Raw genomic sequence first — 17,268 nt, 5'->3', positions numbered from 1 at the left:
GCCCATCTATTTGTTTTATTTGGCCTTTTGAACATCTGCATAACTTGCATTCTTCAGATACTAGGTTGCTTCTTTCTCTGGATGTGGGGGTGGAGAAAAGGGGAGGGGGGACAGAGCCCTGCAGTTTACCTGGTTTTGAAATCCACCACACCTGAAGTTAGACACGCAGATTAATGTGCTTCAGGTATTTTGTCTCCATAGGAAAAATGAAGGAAAAAAATAATTAAAAAAGTAAAACTTTTAACCTTTCGCTTGTAGGTATGTATTACAGAATTATTAGTAAGAAAAACACCCCAACAACCATGCATCCACAGCTCCAAAAGCATTCATTCAGCCAACCCCTATGGCTTAATGGAAGTTATACTCTGTGAAGGGCTAGAAGAATAATTAACAGATCGTCTCTGACCTAGAGTCTGCTAATTATCACAACTAAGTCCCTTAGCACAGTGATAGCACAGTAAATGGGCATAAAACATGAAGGTCTTGCCACAGATACTGTTTAGGACTATCGCAACCACTTTGTTAGGAGACGAGCGGGTCAAACACCACCACCTAGACATACTTGCTTCATTTTTTTTATCCAGCCAGCACTCCATGTAGGCTTCACTGCTTGCTCAAATGGTTTGTGACAAGTAAAGGAAATGAGAGAATGAGAAATAGTGACACCAGTGACAGAGGAAGCCAGGCAGTGAGAAGCCTGCAAGATAAAAATTTGCTGCTGTTATTTGCCTTGGTGTATGAACTAATACTGCGCCAAATTGCACTGGTTCCTACCTACGGTCATTACGAAAACCAACAAAAAAATGCTCTAACCTGAAAGTCAGTATGATCTACTGAAGGAAAGCTCAAATGGATAAACTACAAATCAGATTGAGAGCCACTACAAACAATCAAAGTTCCAGTTGATTGACATCAATTTATATAATTTGTCTTACAAGTTCAAATAATGGTAGTTTACCAAGCCCTTAACACAGACTAGCGCAGAGACTAGGAGAAAAGCCTGAAGTTAGGGTAGGCAGCGCCAGCTCTCCAGGAGAGGACAGGCATACCCTCAAAAGGAAGAAATGGGGCTGCAGCGACAGCCGACATTTTCAGAAGCAGCCATGATTAAATAATATATCAAATTAAAACCCACATAAAAAAAAGAAGTCGTATTTCCCACTATGACGCAATCACATTCATTTATTCAAAAAATTCAAAAACAGGCTTTAACAATAGTCTTCAACTTCTTTCAAAGTTACACCTCCTTCCCAGTTAGTCACGAAGATCAGATTACAAACTCTCTGTGGCCTTTTTACACATTGCAACACTCATTAAGAACCAATGACTCCTGACCATGGATTAAGAAATCTAACTGAGGCAGGTTACACTGTCAACCTGAAATGAATGACACTTGGGTTGCTCCATCAAAACGTTTAATGTCAATCGCAAAAAAAGTTCACATCCACAACAGTTTACTCTTCCTGCTATACCAGCTGACCTAATTAAAAACCCTCTGCCTACAAATCTGGTCCTGCCAATTAAACAGAAATCCTATACATTTTTACACTAGGTACTAGTTTTAAATGTCTAAAGCAGAGAAACACCAAACCAAAATTATTTCTTAAGTGATTTATTTCTAATTTTTCCTAGCATTACTTTAATGAACAAATGTAGCCCCTGAAAGAAGACAGCGACTGGATGGAGGCATTACAACTGCTCCTGTCTCTTTTCATCTGGCGAGAAGGTAATGCTTCAAACATCTTTAATTTCCTATAGCCACAGGGGACTTTGAAGGAATCCAAGAAAAAACTTGTAGATGCTACTGAAAATCATCAATAATTGCAACAGTCTTCTGGTTTCATCCATATTTACCATTGGTATCTTCTGTCACATAGGAAGAGTGGTTGTATACAACATCAGGCACTTCCAAAAACATTTAACATACCCACCCCCTTCCCTCCAAATAGCTGGTCTGCATGTGTGTAAGAGCTGGATAAAGCTGCAAGAACTCTTAGTTAAATGAAAGGATATAGAAACAGGCCAAACTGTGATTTTCTGTGTCAGGGACATTTTGCTAGAGAACTGGGGAAATAAAACCTATTCCATCAATCTACAAAAGACTGAGAAAAGACCAGTCTCAGGTAAATTGCTTGAAGTTTCCTGCATTTTAATTAAAGAATTCTCTATCTGGGAGAGGTTATTAGGGGAAGGGAAAAGAAATGCAAGAGAAAACAGATGGATATCTGACTACATAAGCAACTGATTTGGACCATTTACAGAACAAATCCAAAACCTGCAAGTGGGCTGCTGCCTTCATAATGAAAATGCCGGTCAAGTCTAGCTGTCCTCATCTGCAAAAAAATGTCACCAATATACACCCAGTGTGTATTTCAATATTAGCACTAATACTTTTGCACTACTCTACTATATATTACTCCCCCCCTCCTTCTGACGAAAATATATTTTAATTAAATACAATCTAATCTAGTTACAATATCTTGATATACGAAAGGTATGAAGGACTTGATTCAATTCGTTTTATTTTTTACCTCTTTTAGCCTGTTTGATTATATGTAAAATACTGCCGAACTCACTTGACCAGTCCCTCGCCACTCCATTGGGGTACGTATTATCTACACTTGTGCTAAGCACAGGCACAAAGCAGTGTGATGAGCACCAGAGTGCTACAGCCATTGATGTTATAAATGTTTTATTATCATGGCAGCAAGTCACGCTACAAATTGCAATAAAATCTATTAACACTTTACTCAAATTCATGGTCGTACTAGGTCAAGTGCTTGTGAATAAACTCTAGAGGATGGAGGACTGGCTTTAAGACTGTTGTTACCAATTGGTTATATTTTAATAGATTTATTATTCAGCTCAAATTGTAGAGCTGTAACTTAATTTCATCAGGGACAAAATGTTTGTAAGATAAGTTTGAAAAGAGCAAGAGGAAGAAAAATAAATACGCGTCTATATAAGTATCCTCAGAGTCATCAACACCACATTAAAAGAGGATGTCGTTCCGGTAACAGTGATGCCACACTGTACACGTGCCTTAAGTTACTTCATTAGTAACCACATTTTGCCACACAAAATGCAGACCAGTGCATTTACAGTCTTCAAATGTAATAACCAAGAGAAGATACACTCGTTCCAGATAAAATTCTTCCAAATACCGTTTCTTCTCAACGATGTGGTACAAACACCACGTCTGTATTCCTTGGATACTGAATTTTAACAGATTGTTAGCTCGTCACAGGATAACCAATCCCCTGATTTTCTGATCTTAATGCTAGCCAGTTTGACGAAAGTATTATTTAATCTAATTATGGAATATATCTCATAACATAAATATTCCAAGCTCTACAGCAGGATTCCATTTGTAACTCAAAGTAGTGTAAAAACAAGAGTTAATTGCCTGTACAAATATTTCAGGGTAGCGTTTACGTAATCTACAGTACATTAAGTACCAGAGTTGTGCTCTACTGATAGGTGAAAGAACAACGTTGAAAGGCAACTGCGTTGCCAATTAGCTTTCAACAAATATGTACACAAGCTGTGCTCGCAGGCTTGTGCTCAGCTTCCTCATTCTCCCCAGATTGCCTGCTTTTATAATGGTGAACTCCTTTCTACTCAAACACCCAGCTAACTTCGCACTGCTGGAACAAGGGAAGACGGCAGACTTTGTTCAGCTGGAGCTGTAACCCACTCAAATTTCACAGTTCGAGGTCGTGATCTTTGACCAAAGCCACACTCCAGTCACAAGGACTGAACACAAACCCCTTAGTTAAGTCTGAGCAGTGGGGAAAAATAAAAAATTTTTTTTAAAAAAATTTAAAAATCTACTATTGCAGGTAGTCCAGAGAGGATGAGGGCTTGTCTGTATCACTCAAACACATACAAACATCCCACAAGTCCCATCTCCTGTGTGTTGGTGCTCCTCAAGGAGGCTGCGCCAAGAACATGTACGCCCACGCGCACGCTCTCTGCGGCAACACCGTGTTTTTGCCTAACAGAGCTGTACACAAATTAAGAAACAAACCCAAGTTCACAAAACCACATAAAGAGATTAATGTTTGCCGTCTTTGGGTATATCTGCACAGCGCTCCACCCAGAAAACGGACTCGGGAAAGCCGATTACCTTGGCCTGAGCCCTGCGCCTACAACACTGTGCTGCTTTGCTTTGGGTACCCAGAGTCTGTCACTCGATGCTGGTTTGGGTATCACTGGACAACAGTGTGCAAATCCTTTGTTTTCCCTTCATAATTTGCTTTGTAGATTTCTGCTACCAGCATTATAAATAGACCTGGCCTAAAAGAAACACTTTTCAATTAGCCTTCCAATAAATGTTAAAACATAGCTTTCTGCAATGCTTCTGAGTTTCAGCCCTTTTCACAAAATATTTTTACACCCCCGCCCCCCCTCCAAGAGAGTTATCCTTGCAGTTACTAAAACAGAAACATTCTGCAGAAACAGGAGTTAAAACAATTCTGGAATTCTGCTTCATAAATTCCTTTAACTCACATAATTTACATTATATGAGTTGTAATTTTGATAATAAGGCAGCTGAAAATAAGTCTAGTCTTGTAAGTTGTGTGGGTGTATGGTTATGCTTATATAAGTTTAGGTATCCACATTACTTTATAAGCATCTGTTTAAGTACGCTTTCGTGGATATCTATGCTATCTGTGTGCACGTTTTGTTTCAGTATTTAGGAAAGATATCACTATGCCATATTGTGTAAGACTTGTGAGATCTTTTTGTTAGGTAAAGGTGAACAAAGCTAGTTTTTCAGCTAGTACCCTCATGCTATTAACCTGTCTGTAGAGAGAGGAAGGAGACATGGTGAGGCACGAAAGTACAGCTGAGATCCGTGTGGCCTTGCTACTGCTGATTGAGAAGAGTAACTTCTCTTGCATTTTCTATAAAGTGGTTCACATCTGGACTCTGTTACAAGAGGAAGGATTGCCTGACAATCGGTCACAGACAGCCTGAAGATACCAAAGAAGAAACAACTGTTCCTTTGATTCATTTGTGTGTGATGGACAGCTTAACAGACTGAAAATCTGTGGGTCCTTTGTTTGCTAACACAGTGTATGGCACAAATAAGCTCCTCTACTCTTTTTTTTTTTTTTTAATTATTCTTCTGGAAATGAGCTGGTCTCAGATACAGTATGTTACCAAGTTCGGATGTCCATTTCCTAGAGTGGCTTATCTGCCCAACAACGTTTGCCTTCCTCCAAACGAGTATTTGAACTTCTATTGAGGGGCAGCGGACATGACACGTGTTTCACCCAAACGATAAGGTAAGCTTAAATTTACATTCAAATGCAGCAATACTGAAAAACAACTCGGACCAGCCTGTATAGCCCAGTGCACACAGTAGCCTGAGCAAAGAACGGCTCCTTGCTCCCGGGTGCGACTGGCCGCTGCCTCCAACTCATGAGGATGAGTAAGGGCAGCCCAGAGCTTTCGGCACCTCCTCACTTCAGAGGAGAGCGAGCTGAATGCAGTGACATTTCCTCCAACAAAACCACATCTGTTCATGTGCCTTTACGGGGATCTTTAACAAAGGGCTCCAAAGCTCAAGTTCAACTGTAAGTAAGGAAGGGGATTTGAAAACTCATTTCTGATACACTTCTCCCAGATTACGGAGGCCTCGGTATCAGTAACATACCCATACATATGGTGGGTTAAAGAAAGGAAGAAAAAAAAAAAAAGCTAAATACTGCTTAGAATACAAATGACTTGGAATGCATTGCCATAGAATCAAAATAAAAGATTGAAAATACATATGGTGACTACACTAAATTAATTATTAAAGGAGGGCCATATGGAGAAAAATAATTTGCAGGAATAAAACAAGCCTTGTAAGAAGCTATGCTATCTTTACATCATTTTTTAAGTTTCAAATTGTGCGTGTGTGTATATATAAACGTACAGCTTCACATATCGTACTGCAGTATCTCTTAAGTAGTCAGATTTTTTTATTATCTCCAATTATTCACACAGTAAAATACATTGCTCTGGTTTAGCTTACATTTAGCTGTACATAATCATTATTTTCCATGATAGCACTTCAAAACTCCCCTGTCCTCCACACACTATACACATTAGACCTTTCCAATTACATCAACTGCAGTTTTATTCCTATGTAATGATGGCACAACTTGTAAATGATTTATATAGAACTAGCCATGCACCAAATTGTATTTCCTCCTCCTAGTGAAAGGTCTGAAGATGAACAAAAGACTTAAGCTGCTGCTTTTAAATAAAACATACTGGTATCCTTCAGTTTGTATTTAGAATTAGAAGTATCTGTTTCTTCAAGAAATGTACGCTTTCAAACTTTTTTTTTTTTAAAATTTCATTTCCCTTTACGTTTGTGTACCTGTCAGGTTTGTGATCTTTATCATTGTTATAGTGGGCAAAACAAAAAGGGGAAAAAAACCCCAACAACCAGACTTAAAGATGTCAACATTTCCAGTTTCCTGTCATTCCCTCTAATCATTTAGAACGATATAACTTCTGGTTAACACTTCATATCCAGTGATATCATTGAAGGCAGTGCTTAGCCCTATCCATGTATCTTAACATTTTTAAGCGTTGCCAAATTTACCTTCTTGCTACCACAGCTAAAGAAAATCCTCAAGTAAACAAAAATACCCAAACAAACAACAACAACAAACCAAGCACGCAAAACTGCTTTTAAAAAGGCCAGATTGGTTACTTGTTTGCAGACCTGCACCTCCATTTGCAATCCACCCCTAGTTGGGAAAGGTCCGAGTACATACAAAATGTCAACCTTGCTCATACTTGAATATTTTCCCTTTATTATTCAACACATATTTTATACAGATCCCATTACCAGAAAAGATGGGCAGGATAACTGTATAATGTAAGGGACCTTCCTAGCTTTGAATTACAACTGTTTAGGATTTCACAGAGAAATAACTACCCCTTGTTTTCTCATTGAGAAACAAAGTATTCCTGTCATGGTGCAGAAAAGGTAAAAAAAAATTTTAAAAAAAAGAAAGGAACATTTGTTGGTAAATTTTAAATCCAACAGCAAGGGGGAAAGGCCAGAAAAGCTGGTCAGAAACTAAGGATGCTCATACAGCTGAGAACCTCTAAACGCTTCAGAGCTGTGTCAACTTTTACAGGCAACACAGTACCCTCCCAAATCCCTAAGAGCCAAAAATGGTGCCAGCCAGAGTAACCAAAGCTTTTTCCTAGTAGTTCATTAGCTGCCCAACAGCTCACCAACACAACGCCTCGCAGCCAGCTCCACCCCGACCAGCCTTGACCGGCTGCGGCTCAGGGCTGGGGCTTCAAGGCAGCAGCCAGGCCCCAGAGCTGGGCTGCCACAAGGAACCAGAGCTAGACAAGGTACCTCAGGGCTCTCTGCTGCTCCTGGACGGACCACAAAACCTTCTTCAGCAGGATGCAGGGGACAAAAACTGAGGCAAGGAGAATGAATGTCAAAACCAGAAACTGTTGGTCACAAGGATTTTGTGTTCCTTCTGTCTGCGTGTAGAGTGAATAGCTGATTTTAGCACCCTCAGTCTTCCATGTTTAGTTGCATTCCTTTCCTCCTATTTAACTCCTCCCATCTTAATAAATAAACAAACAAACAAACAAACCCACAGGAAAAAAAAGAAATATTTGCCTTTATTTCTAAGTCAGGGAAACTGCTATGCATGAGTTACAGGACTCAAAGTTGCACTAAGTCTGCTGAATTTTACCTAAATTTCTGATGCATCACATCATTTTTAGACTGTTAACATTTATATCTCGAAAACACTGATCTCTAGTTGTGCTAATTTTAGAACAATTTGAGCCAATTCTGAAAACAGAACAAAACTACTGAAGCACCACAGATAAAGCTCAGTTAAAATCCTGTACTGGCTTTTCTAAACTGATATTTGAAATCATACACCTCATCAATACTATGGATTAACACTGACTTTTACTCTTCAGCTCGCAGTATTTCTCCAGCTGTATTTAATGGTTATTACTACAATTATCTGCATTTTAATTTTTCAGCATTCACATTTTTCTACTACTCTCTCCAACAGATTTATTTTTTTTTTTTAAATTTTTTTGGCCCACTGCCCTTCCTCACAGTGTCCATAATCCGTGGAGAAGAGATTGCTGATGGCGTTATCACAGGCAAACAGAATGAAGCTAATGGTAACAGGCACTCCTTGCTAGGTAATTATTATAGGAGAAAGAATGCAAATGAGCCCTAATCTGCCTCACACAATGACAGAGGTCTCAGATTTGCATTAAACCTTTTGCAGCACTCTCCCGGACCGGGGACTCTGCAGATAACAATGCATCTGCAGCTCAGGCAGCTCCTTCCACTCGGCGCGGTTATTAAATTGTGCCCCCAGCAGGTACAGTTGTTCCTGTATGACTTCCCCCTCCCCCTTCATGGCTCGGGTCCCCTCCTCCTTCCCTCCTCCCCCCTCAGCTTTGCTGGAAAAAAAGCTAATTGTGCATGCCATTTGGCTTGATTCATGTTTACAACGCAGAAGAAGAAAGCACTGTTTGGTAATTATAAGAGGGGAATGGACATCAGGAAATCTCCGTTCTATTCCCAGCCATGTCGTTCCTTTGCCAGGGTACTACAGGGAAATAACTCTGCTTTTCCGTGCATCCATGTGTTCAGCTAGAAATACAGGGTTGACATTTGTAGCGGCCCCATAGACTCTCTCATTTTACCATGGCATCTGCCAAGCGCTTTCAGGAAGGAAATGCTAGACTTTGCTTGAATCTAGGTTGAGCTCACGATAAGCCGTGGTCCTTCAAATAGCCACTGCCTAGATCTCCATTCTCCATCTGATAACAGGTTGTAAAGAATTATATTCTTTTCCAGCACTGTGTCCTGCTATAAAAGGACCTAAACTAACACCCGCCAGCTGGGGCTGGGCTTAGTGCCCATGAGGGTGTCTGACCACAAGCAGATCTTACAAGAAGGTGCAGGAATTACGTCTGAAGAGCTCTGATCACAGGTCACGTAGCACCAGGATGAAACACCATTTTCTCGAACCTCATTATCTACAGTGTCTTCCATTATGGCTTGTTCGGATTAGGAGTATGGGAGTCAAATGTACGGAACCCTTCTCTAGGGAGTCCTTAGTCTGAAGACAAACCTCTTTACTAGGATGCGAGGTGGAGCAGACTTTTTCCAACACAACTGCCTTCTTGAACACTCATTTTCTCCCAAGACGTTTTTGTCAATAGAGATAAAATACAATATTTTATTTTCTAAATTCATCTTCAGGAATCAGAAAGTATCTGCCACAAACTCACTTTTTTTCCTCTATTGACAAGATCGAGACTACCAAACTCTCTACAACCAAAAAGCATACACCTTGTCTGCAAAGAATGGTTTCAAAATCAAGATGAACCACCAAATTCAGCTGCACATCACTACTATTTCAGTAGCACTTGTTTAGCTTTGAATTTGTATCTGAAATACTAACCGTATGCAAAGACTTCCTTTGTGGAAATCTGTTATTAGGCAGGTGTCACACTAATTCAAATTATAATAATTTAACAAAAAGATACTTGCTACCAAGTTATTGACATATGGTATAAAGTAGCTACAGTTAATTAAGGTGCACTAAGGGTATGGGAACCAATAATGTCTGAAAGAAAATATCCTTTTTCAGATTCCATATACTAAGGGTAAGGAAAAAAAAAAAAACAAAACAATCAAAACTGGATTCTGCAAGCACCATACACAACTATTTTCATTTCTTTTCAACCAAGAATTCCGTGACTTACATAAGACTGTATCAAACAACTTATATTTGAGTCATAACCACAGATACATACAGTGTTCTATGCCAGGCCTAGAGTGAGACACTCAGGGAACCCCAAGAGCCAAAAATATTCAAGCAGTCACCAAAAAACCAGCACAATCTCACATGACTAGATACCATCACTCTCAATTACACCATTCACATACATTAATCATCCGCTGTATTTGCTCTGGAGACAGCTAGATGCTTTGTTCTTTCATCTGTGAGGATTTTTCTTCCTCTCTGAATTTACCAATGCCAATACTGGCAAGCGGTTCCTCTGGAAATCGGCTATGGGTATTTTTAAAGCCTACATAGCTGTCTAGATTGGGCAAATACTCTAAGTATAGTCCCTACTTAACTATTGCCAGAAATTAACAAATGGATTTTTTTTTTAAACTATAGTTAAAACAAACCACAGCTGTAGAAAGGGCTATAGTTTTTTTAATGCCATGTAACAAGTTAATTTTTCAATAATCAAAGTTTTGCTCCTTTCCATCTCATGGAGCAGTAGGTGGGACAGTGCTACTTCTTTATGCAGTTACTAGATTATGCTATGCTTGTCTTTAAATCAGACTAATAGATTGCTGGGATCCTCAACCAACAGCAGTATTGGGCACAATTATTACACGGTACAGTCACTACGCCTAAAGAATCAGTAGCTAGTTAAAAAAAAAAAAGTACTTTTTAAATGATGCTTTGGCTCTATCACAGTACTGATGTTCTCTGAAAGGATCTTCTCCCATTTGCACTGACATTTAAAGTTCTTGCCACTTGGAAGAGCTGAGGTGGTACAATGTTATGAATGAGAATCTTTACATCAGAAAGGCAAAAGCTGTCTTGCACTGTTTAGTTCACATAAAACAAAGGCGGAGATTTTCATTCAACTTGTTCATAAAGCTGCAAACATTTTCCCATGTAATCTCTGTGCTAAGTGTGTCCAACAATAGAAAGCATTTAATTCAGAACACTGCAGTGATAAAAGAAGGGGATATTTTTAAATCATCAAGGTACGACAGGTATCAGAACCTACAGTTTCTTATATTTCTAACATGCTCAAGTCCAGATTTGTCACTGATCTCTAGGCTGTTCCTCCCCAGTGACCAGTTACTAACTGCCCGCTGGTGCCATTTTTACATATGCATCAAAACCTTCTTCCAAATCCAGGTGTATTTGTAGAGAGCCTCAGATTAAAGTCTGAGATGCTCACCTACACTTGAAAGTCAGAGATTACCACACTGTTGCTAGACCAGCAAAAGCATCAGGGCAGAGAAAGTCAGGCGGAACAGCCCAAAGCAGTTCCACTGCCACCTGAACACACATGGCTGACTCTGCCTGGAGTGAACACAGCCACCTCACACCTCCTCCTGCCTGCAGATCTGGGGGGGCGGCCAGCCTGGAGGATGAGGAGCAAGGCACACAGATGTCTTCACCGGGAACGACTGCTCACTCTGTGTCCCTGAGCCCATCACCGAAGTCATGCACTGCAGGACCGCTCTCACATTAAGCATTAACTCAACCAGCTCTGCTGTGTTGCCAAGTAGCCAAATATTTACAAGGTTTTTAGAAGGTGCTAGATTAACCTCATCCTTTCAGTATATAGACAAGGTCCAAGATTTCATACCCTATTTTGCATACCCAGAAGTTACGCTTCTGAAGCTTTGAGACTCGCAACACAAAGTTGTTAGAAAGAAAAATCCAAACAGGAAAACTAAGAGGTACTCAATGCATACTGTAGACAAAATATTGGCACCACATACGGCGCTGGCAAGTAGAGCAGCATGCTGTGTTCCTGTGGGGGACGGCAAGTAAAAGCCAACTCCTAGAGCTGGTGATTGCAACTTCACCTGAACAGCAGCTTTCCCTTTGTCAAGCTCGTCTCTAGGTCATTTTAGAGTAAAGACAAAAATTGCCTGTGCGCTTTCAAGGATCTCAACAGCTTTTCCCCCTGCCATTCTCACCAGCCTTTTGAGAGTTTCCCTCTCTAGCAGCGTTCTCCGTTTCAGGGATTCAACCTTTCAACTGAAGCATGCGAGATCACTTATGCTCTTGAACCGGCGAGCTGCCAGCCTCCCCTTTGTTGCGAAGGGATTTACACTTGAATGGTACTGGGAAGAGCAGTCTTCTAAGGAAAGCTGGGGGGCAGACAATTTACTTGCCAGCATTACTTTACTTGCCTATTCTCACGTTATCTACCAGCTCAACGTCTCCAGTTCACAGAACTACAGTAACCTTATTGCATCAGTCGTTTGTAAGGAGTTTGCTGTGAGGTGACTTTTATGAAAAAATTGCTAATTTGAGTTCACTTCAAAAAGGATCTTTATACACTGTCATAAGCGAAGTTCATTTCAAGCCTAGATGTGGACATTTACACTAATTTAATTTACCCCAGAGTAAATTATTTCATTGTTCCACAAAGCTTCCCTCTTTATACATGTGCGTTCTTTTTGTCTTTCACTTAATCTATGACTCTTTGGGCATTTCCTATTAGAGCCCTGCATTGCCACACACATGGTAGCACACCTGATGGCTTCTGCTGCTTTTCAGGAGAGAGTTTGGGGAACAGCACAAGGGCACAGATGCACTGCTGAGGGCAGAAGATCATTTGAGCAAGAGTAAGCAAGTCTGCTTCCGTTTAACAGCTAGTGACACACTGGCTTTGGCCCTCCACCTAAACATATAAACAAGTAGCACCTCTCTGGTGCATTTCTGTTCATAAATTGCCAGTTGGTAGATAACTACTGATGGGTTTCAGGCTCTGTTAGCAGTTACCAGCCAGTATCATATCGCTGCCTTTCAAACAGCGTCACTCTCCTGTAAATCCACACGGGGTTTTTGTTTGCTTGCTTGCTGTGTATACCCAAAGCCCACTATCTCCAAAGAAAAATAATGGCATCTGAAGTATGGAAGTTGGCAAACGCTAGTCTCTGGCATAGAGGAAGATCTGTAAGGAACATTCCTTCTTCTGTTTTTAAAGTGTTACGCCTGCTTCTGATTTGATTTGACCCCCTGCACTCTGAACCGGCCACACGCTGAAACACACAGAGCGCACAGCCTGCAGAGTGCAGCAAGGAAAAGGCCAGCACGCTCCAAAGCTGGTGGCAAGCCACAGTCCCCAGGAAAACCACATGTGCCAGAGACCAAATGTTTTGCATTTTGCTTACTGCTAATAAAGCTGCTTCACTTCATTAAAAGCAGCTTATCATTTTATCTACTTACTCTGATTAATTAACCTCTGGTTAAAATGAATGAGCACTTGATTTGAGGATTCCATTAACGTGACATCGGTGAACCACGACCTGCATACTTCCATCCTTTCCCTTTTATTCTCCATTCTCCCTATACCAACAGTGTCTTACTAGGCCCTTTGGATTGACACCTACTGTACTTTGAGGATACTACAAACACTTTTATAGAGAGAGGTGAGGAAGGAAAGGCCCCACAGTCATCCAAGGCTCAATTTCCCTGCTGGAATATACAGATGGATATCATCTACTTCTCACTGTAATTATGATCACAAGCTTGGAAAGAAACAGCATGGAAAGAAGAAAGAGCCAGGGAAATACACTGCGTTGCTGGGAACAGGGGAAAAACCAAAAGTACCATTAATACATACAACTCATTTGTCTTTCCAGAATAAAATAATTTAAAATATAAAGCACAAACAGCAGTCAGTTCCATCAAAAACCCAACTTCCTTAAAGAGCAAAGAACTTTCTCCCAAGCCAAATACCATGTGCTGTATATGAATAGACAGCTTCTGCTACAGTATATGCCTACAGATTTCACAGTTTCATATTACCGCCAAAATCTCAATTTCTAGCAGCAAAAAACTTATGTTACCAGTCTTTAGCCAAGCATCTGAAGACTGAAATATATCATAGCTGCTCATTTTGCTGGCAAACAGTGCTTCCCTTCATATACTCAAGTTTCATCTCTATTCAACTGATTTTATGAATGTCACAAATACCCAAAAGTGTTTGGGAAGTGAAAAAAAAAAAAAAAAAACCAGCCCAAAAACCAAAACCACACAAACCTTCCCTTTTATTTCCTTTATCTTCCTTGTCAAGTTAAGCATCCATTCGCTTGCAACAATGCTCACAGAAAAGACAGAAAGATTATTAGGTCTAAAATTGTAATAAATTCATAGCTTGAGGGAGGAGTGGGTAGGAAGAAGCTGAGGGGAAGTGTAAATAAGTTCCTGGGTCATCCTAACATTTAGGTCTAAATTCCTCTTCAGTCAGGGTAAACCACAGGCAGAGTATTACCAAAGTGACTGGAAACTTTGTATTTGTTACGAGCAATTCAAGAGGTCTCTTTCAAGAGAAGAGGGTGTTTAGGTTATGAACCATTGAGTATATGCACAAGCCTGAAATTCACGGTCCAGCCAGACAAGGCTGTATGAGGGAAGGCACCAAAGGAAGATCTGGTTTACATCACACAGCAGGGCAGTAAGTGACCATGAGTCACTGATGCACTTCAGCTGGCTTTTAAGGCCATCAGCACCGGATCAAACATGTTTCAGACCACATGTTATAAAGCACTTCCCAGTATAAATTTACCCAGCTAGTTCAAATCTGTACAGAATTTTCTAGACAAAATTTCTTTACAACATAAGGCTTCCTGCAGGATCAAATATGTTCTGTCCTGCAGCTGACAAGATGTCAGGACAGTTCTCTACTATAATGCCTGGGCTAATTGCACGGGAGTCTTCCTATAGGGTAAGCCCAAAAGGGATGAAGCAGGATGAAAGATCCCGGCAGCACCACCTGAGCTGTAAGTAGCACCAGGTCCTCCCAGTGCCCCAGGCAGCACTGCATCTTCTAGACCTTAACCATGCGAATACCGAATGCTGTAGAAAAGAGACAAACGAAAGTGGGAAACATGGTTTTGAAACATCGGTTCATGATTTCAGTTCAAGATTTGTTTCAGGGAAAAAAAATTCGACTGTTTTTTGGGGGGGTTTTGGGGGTTTTTTTGGTTTTTTTGTTTGTTTGTTTGTTTTTTTGTTTGGTTTTTTTTTTTAAACAAGCAATTTGAGATCTATAAGGAATTCAGAAACATCTTTGCATAGCTGAAGGATGGAGCAGTACGCAGCCATAGCAGAAGCCCTAGCAGAACAAAACAGGCATCACTCATAAGGAAACAAAAGGCAACTAACCAGGTCTTTTTCCATTGCTAACTTCAACAACGTTCAAATCTGATTTGGACCTTCCAGCTTCATTTGAAGGACTAACAGGTAATATAAACAGGAGCAAAATACCAAAACCTGCCACCTACACTAATGCCCATGCATTACACTTTGTTCCTCTCAGCCACTAATTATGAATTAGCACCACAGGCTCCTTCCTGCAGACTGTCCATTTGCACTCCCACCGCTCTGCAGCGGCCAGTTCAAGTCACTCAAGCCAGAGCTCCTCCGCGCAGGCCTGCAAAGCTCCAGAGAGCTTAAGAGGCCATCTCAATGCTCAGGGCAATTACTTGCATGCCAGGGGTGATGGTGGGCAGCCATCTAGCCTCCAAAAGCATCCCTTTGACCCCTCAGAGTGGATGCAAAGAGAAGGCAAACTGTGATCCAGCAGCAGTTTGCTGGGGTGGTGGAACGGGGAAGGAGGGGAGGCCTCAGCACAAGGGAACATTGCCACTCTACACAGGACTTACTCCTAAACAAGTATACTCAGTTTTCTGTTCAGAAGTAGGTCTGTACACCTCAAATGTGATGACTGCGAGGAGTACAGAAAACTGCACTGCATTAAGGACAACTGAGGCAGGCAGACCATAACTACTGGAGCTGGAGGAAAGCCAAGCAACCCAGAGTAGCACTGCTAACACTGAAGGGTTTTAACCAGGGACAACAAATAGTCATTGCCATAGCTACACCACATGGGGAAAACAATACCTCCAAGCCCTCCATAGAGATACAGATGCCCTGAGGCAGCCCCTCGCAGTCTTTTCACCACCTCTCCTTGCAACCCTCTTCACACACTGGCTTGGTGGGACCTCTGAAGTCTGCCCTCAGAAAAGGGTTGACCCAGACAAAGGAAAGAATTAAGATGATTCAAAAATCACAGCTCTTCCTACCATTTTAACCTAGCTTCTTGTGTGCCTAGGTACGCCAGATTGTTAGTCTGCTTCTTAATATTTCTTAGACCTGGTATATGAAAGAAGCGATTTAAGAACAAGTCAATTTCAGCTCTGAATTCCCACTTTCTGTGCATTTAAAACCAAAGATGTTTAAAAGAATCTTTTCAGAGATACAAGACAAGCATACAGATTTCTGATAATTTTTAATATTTTTTTTTTTTAAAAAACACACTACATAGTAAAAAGATTTTAAACATTCAAATGACCTGAAAAATGCACTGCTGGGATGGAAATTGGTTTTCTTCTCCAATAAAATTTTTGAGATTTAAATCTTCTCCATATCAGAATAAAAAATTAAAACCTGTAACCTTCACGAAATGAAAATCAGAAAAATATCAAAGGTTTCATTAAAAAAAACAAGAGAGCACAGGCTCATTTTTAACATAAAGTTAATTAAGTACTTAAAGGCCTTAAGCAGTGGTAAAGTGCTGATTTAAACTGGGAGACGGCTAAGGCTTTGCAAACTGAGGACTCTGGAAGAACCTGTCATCCTCTCGTAAGGTGCAATATAGCTTTGACAGACACTTCGTTTTACTGAATACAGTCACTGAATGAAAAATCCTAACCCCAAACTTATCTCAAAGGATTTGGGGGGAAAAAAAAATAATCCAAGACTTTAAACAAACACCTTGTTGAAACACTCTACAAAGCCTCAAGAGCTTGATTCATATATGAAAAGAGAAATACAAACAAACAGGGTAAGCTTCCCACTGACAAGTAAGTTATTACAGGCATGCTGCTTAACATACACAGTGTCACCCACCTGAAACGTTAGCCAGCAGCAGTATCACCTTTCCTTTGGAGATGGTTCAGGTTGATACAGATGAGAAAGACCAAAACAGGAAAATAAGTGAGGGAAATAAAAGTTCTTTCAAAAATCAGTGCAAAATCATCATTCTAGATGCACTGATAAGGAAGCACAACCAAAGTACAACTTCTGAAACAATCTGAACAGAGGTAGAGATGCTTTTCCAATGAACAAAAAAATTGAAAGCTATCTTTGCCCAAATTTAGAGGAAATGGGGGAGGAAAGCATAGCATTAAAGGCAGCAAACAAAACACAGCAAACAGCGGACCACTACCCAGCCTGATCATTTGTTGCCTTGTCCCTGCCCTGCCTCTCCCCTCCTTTCTATCCCCCTTCAACATTTCCAGTCTGGGAAGGGGTATATGCTTCCCTGTCCTCCACCTTTCCTGAACCTGCTCTAGCCCAACACATGGGCAAGAATTTCCTTTTGCTTTGGTTCTCAAATTTCGCTATCACATCCAGTCTCTCCTCCCACAGCTTTTCACCCTGAGGAATACAGTCTGCATGACTGCGTTGG

The 17,268-nt window shown here is 40.6% G+C and overlaps 1 protein-coding gene across 6 annotated transcripts in view; it reads right to left on the bottom strand.

Annotated features, from left to right (window-relative positions):
- Positions 1–17,268, bottom strand: part of ZMIZ1 (zinc finger MIZ-type containing 1) — a 352,580-nt gene that overhangs the window by 281,543 nt on the left and 53,769 nt on the right. Inside the window, exon 3 of one of the 6 annotated variants that reach the window (XM_063339622.1) lies at positions 16,707–16,739. The exons of the other annotated variants lie outside the window; for them this stretch is intronic. The gene's annotated coding sequence lies outside the window, so the exon portion shown is untranslated. The remainder of the gene's footprint in view (positions 1–16,706; positions 16,740–17,268) is intronic. 6 annotated transcript variants of the gene reach the window in all.

This window comes from Chroicocephalus ridibundus, chromosome 6 (assembly GCF_963924245.1).
Source record: "Chroicocephalus ridibundus chromosome 6, bChrRid1.1, whole genome shotgun sequence".
In the NCBI taxonomy this organism is placed as follows: Eukaryota; Metazoa; Chordata; class Aves; order Charadriiformes; family Laridae; genus Chroicocephalus; species Chroicocephalus ridibundus.
The sequence above is the reverse complement of the archived record's forward strand: the minus strand, read 5'-3'. Positions and strand labels throughout refer to the sequence as shown.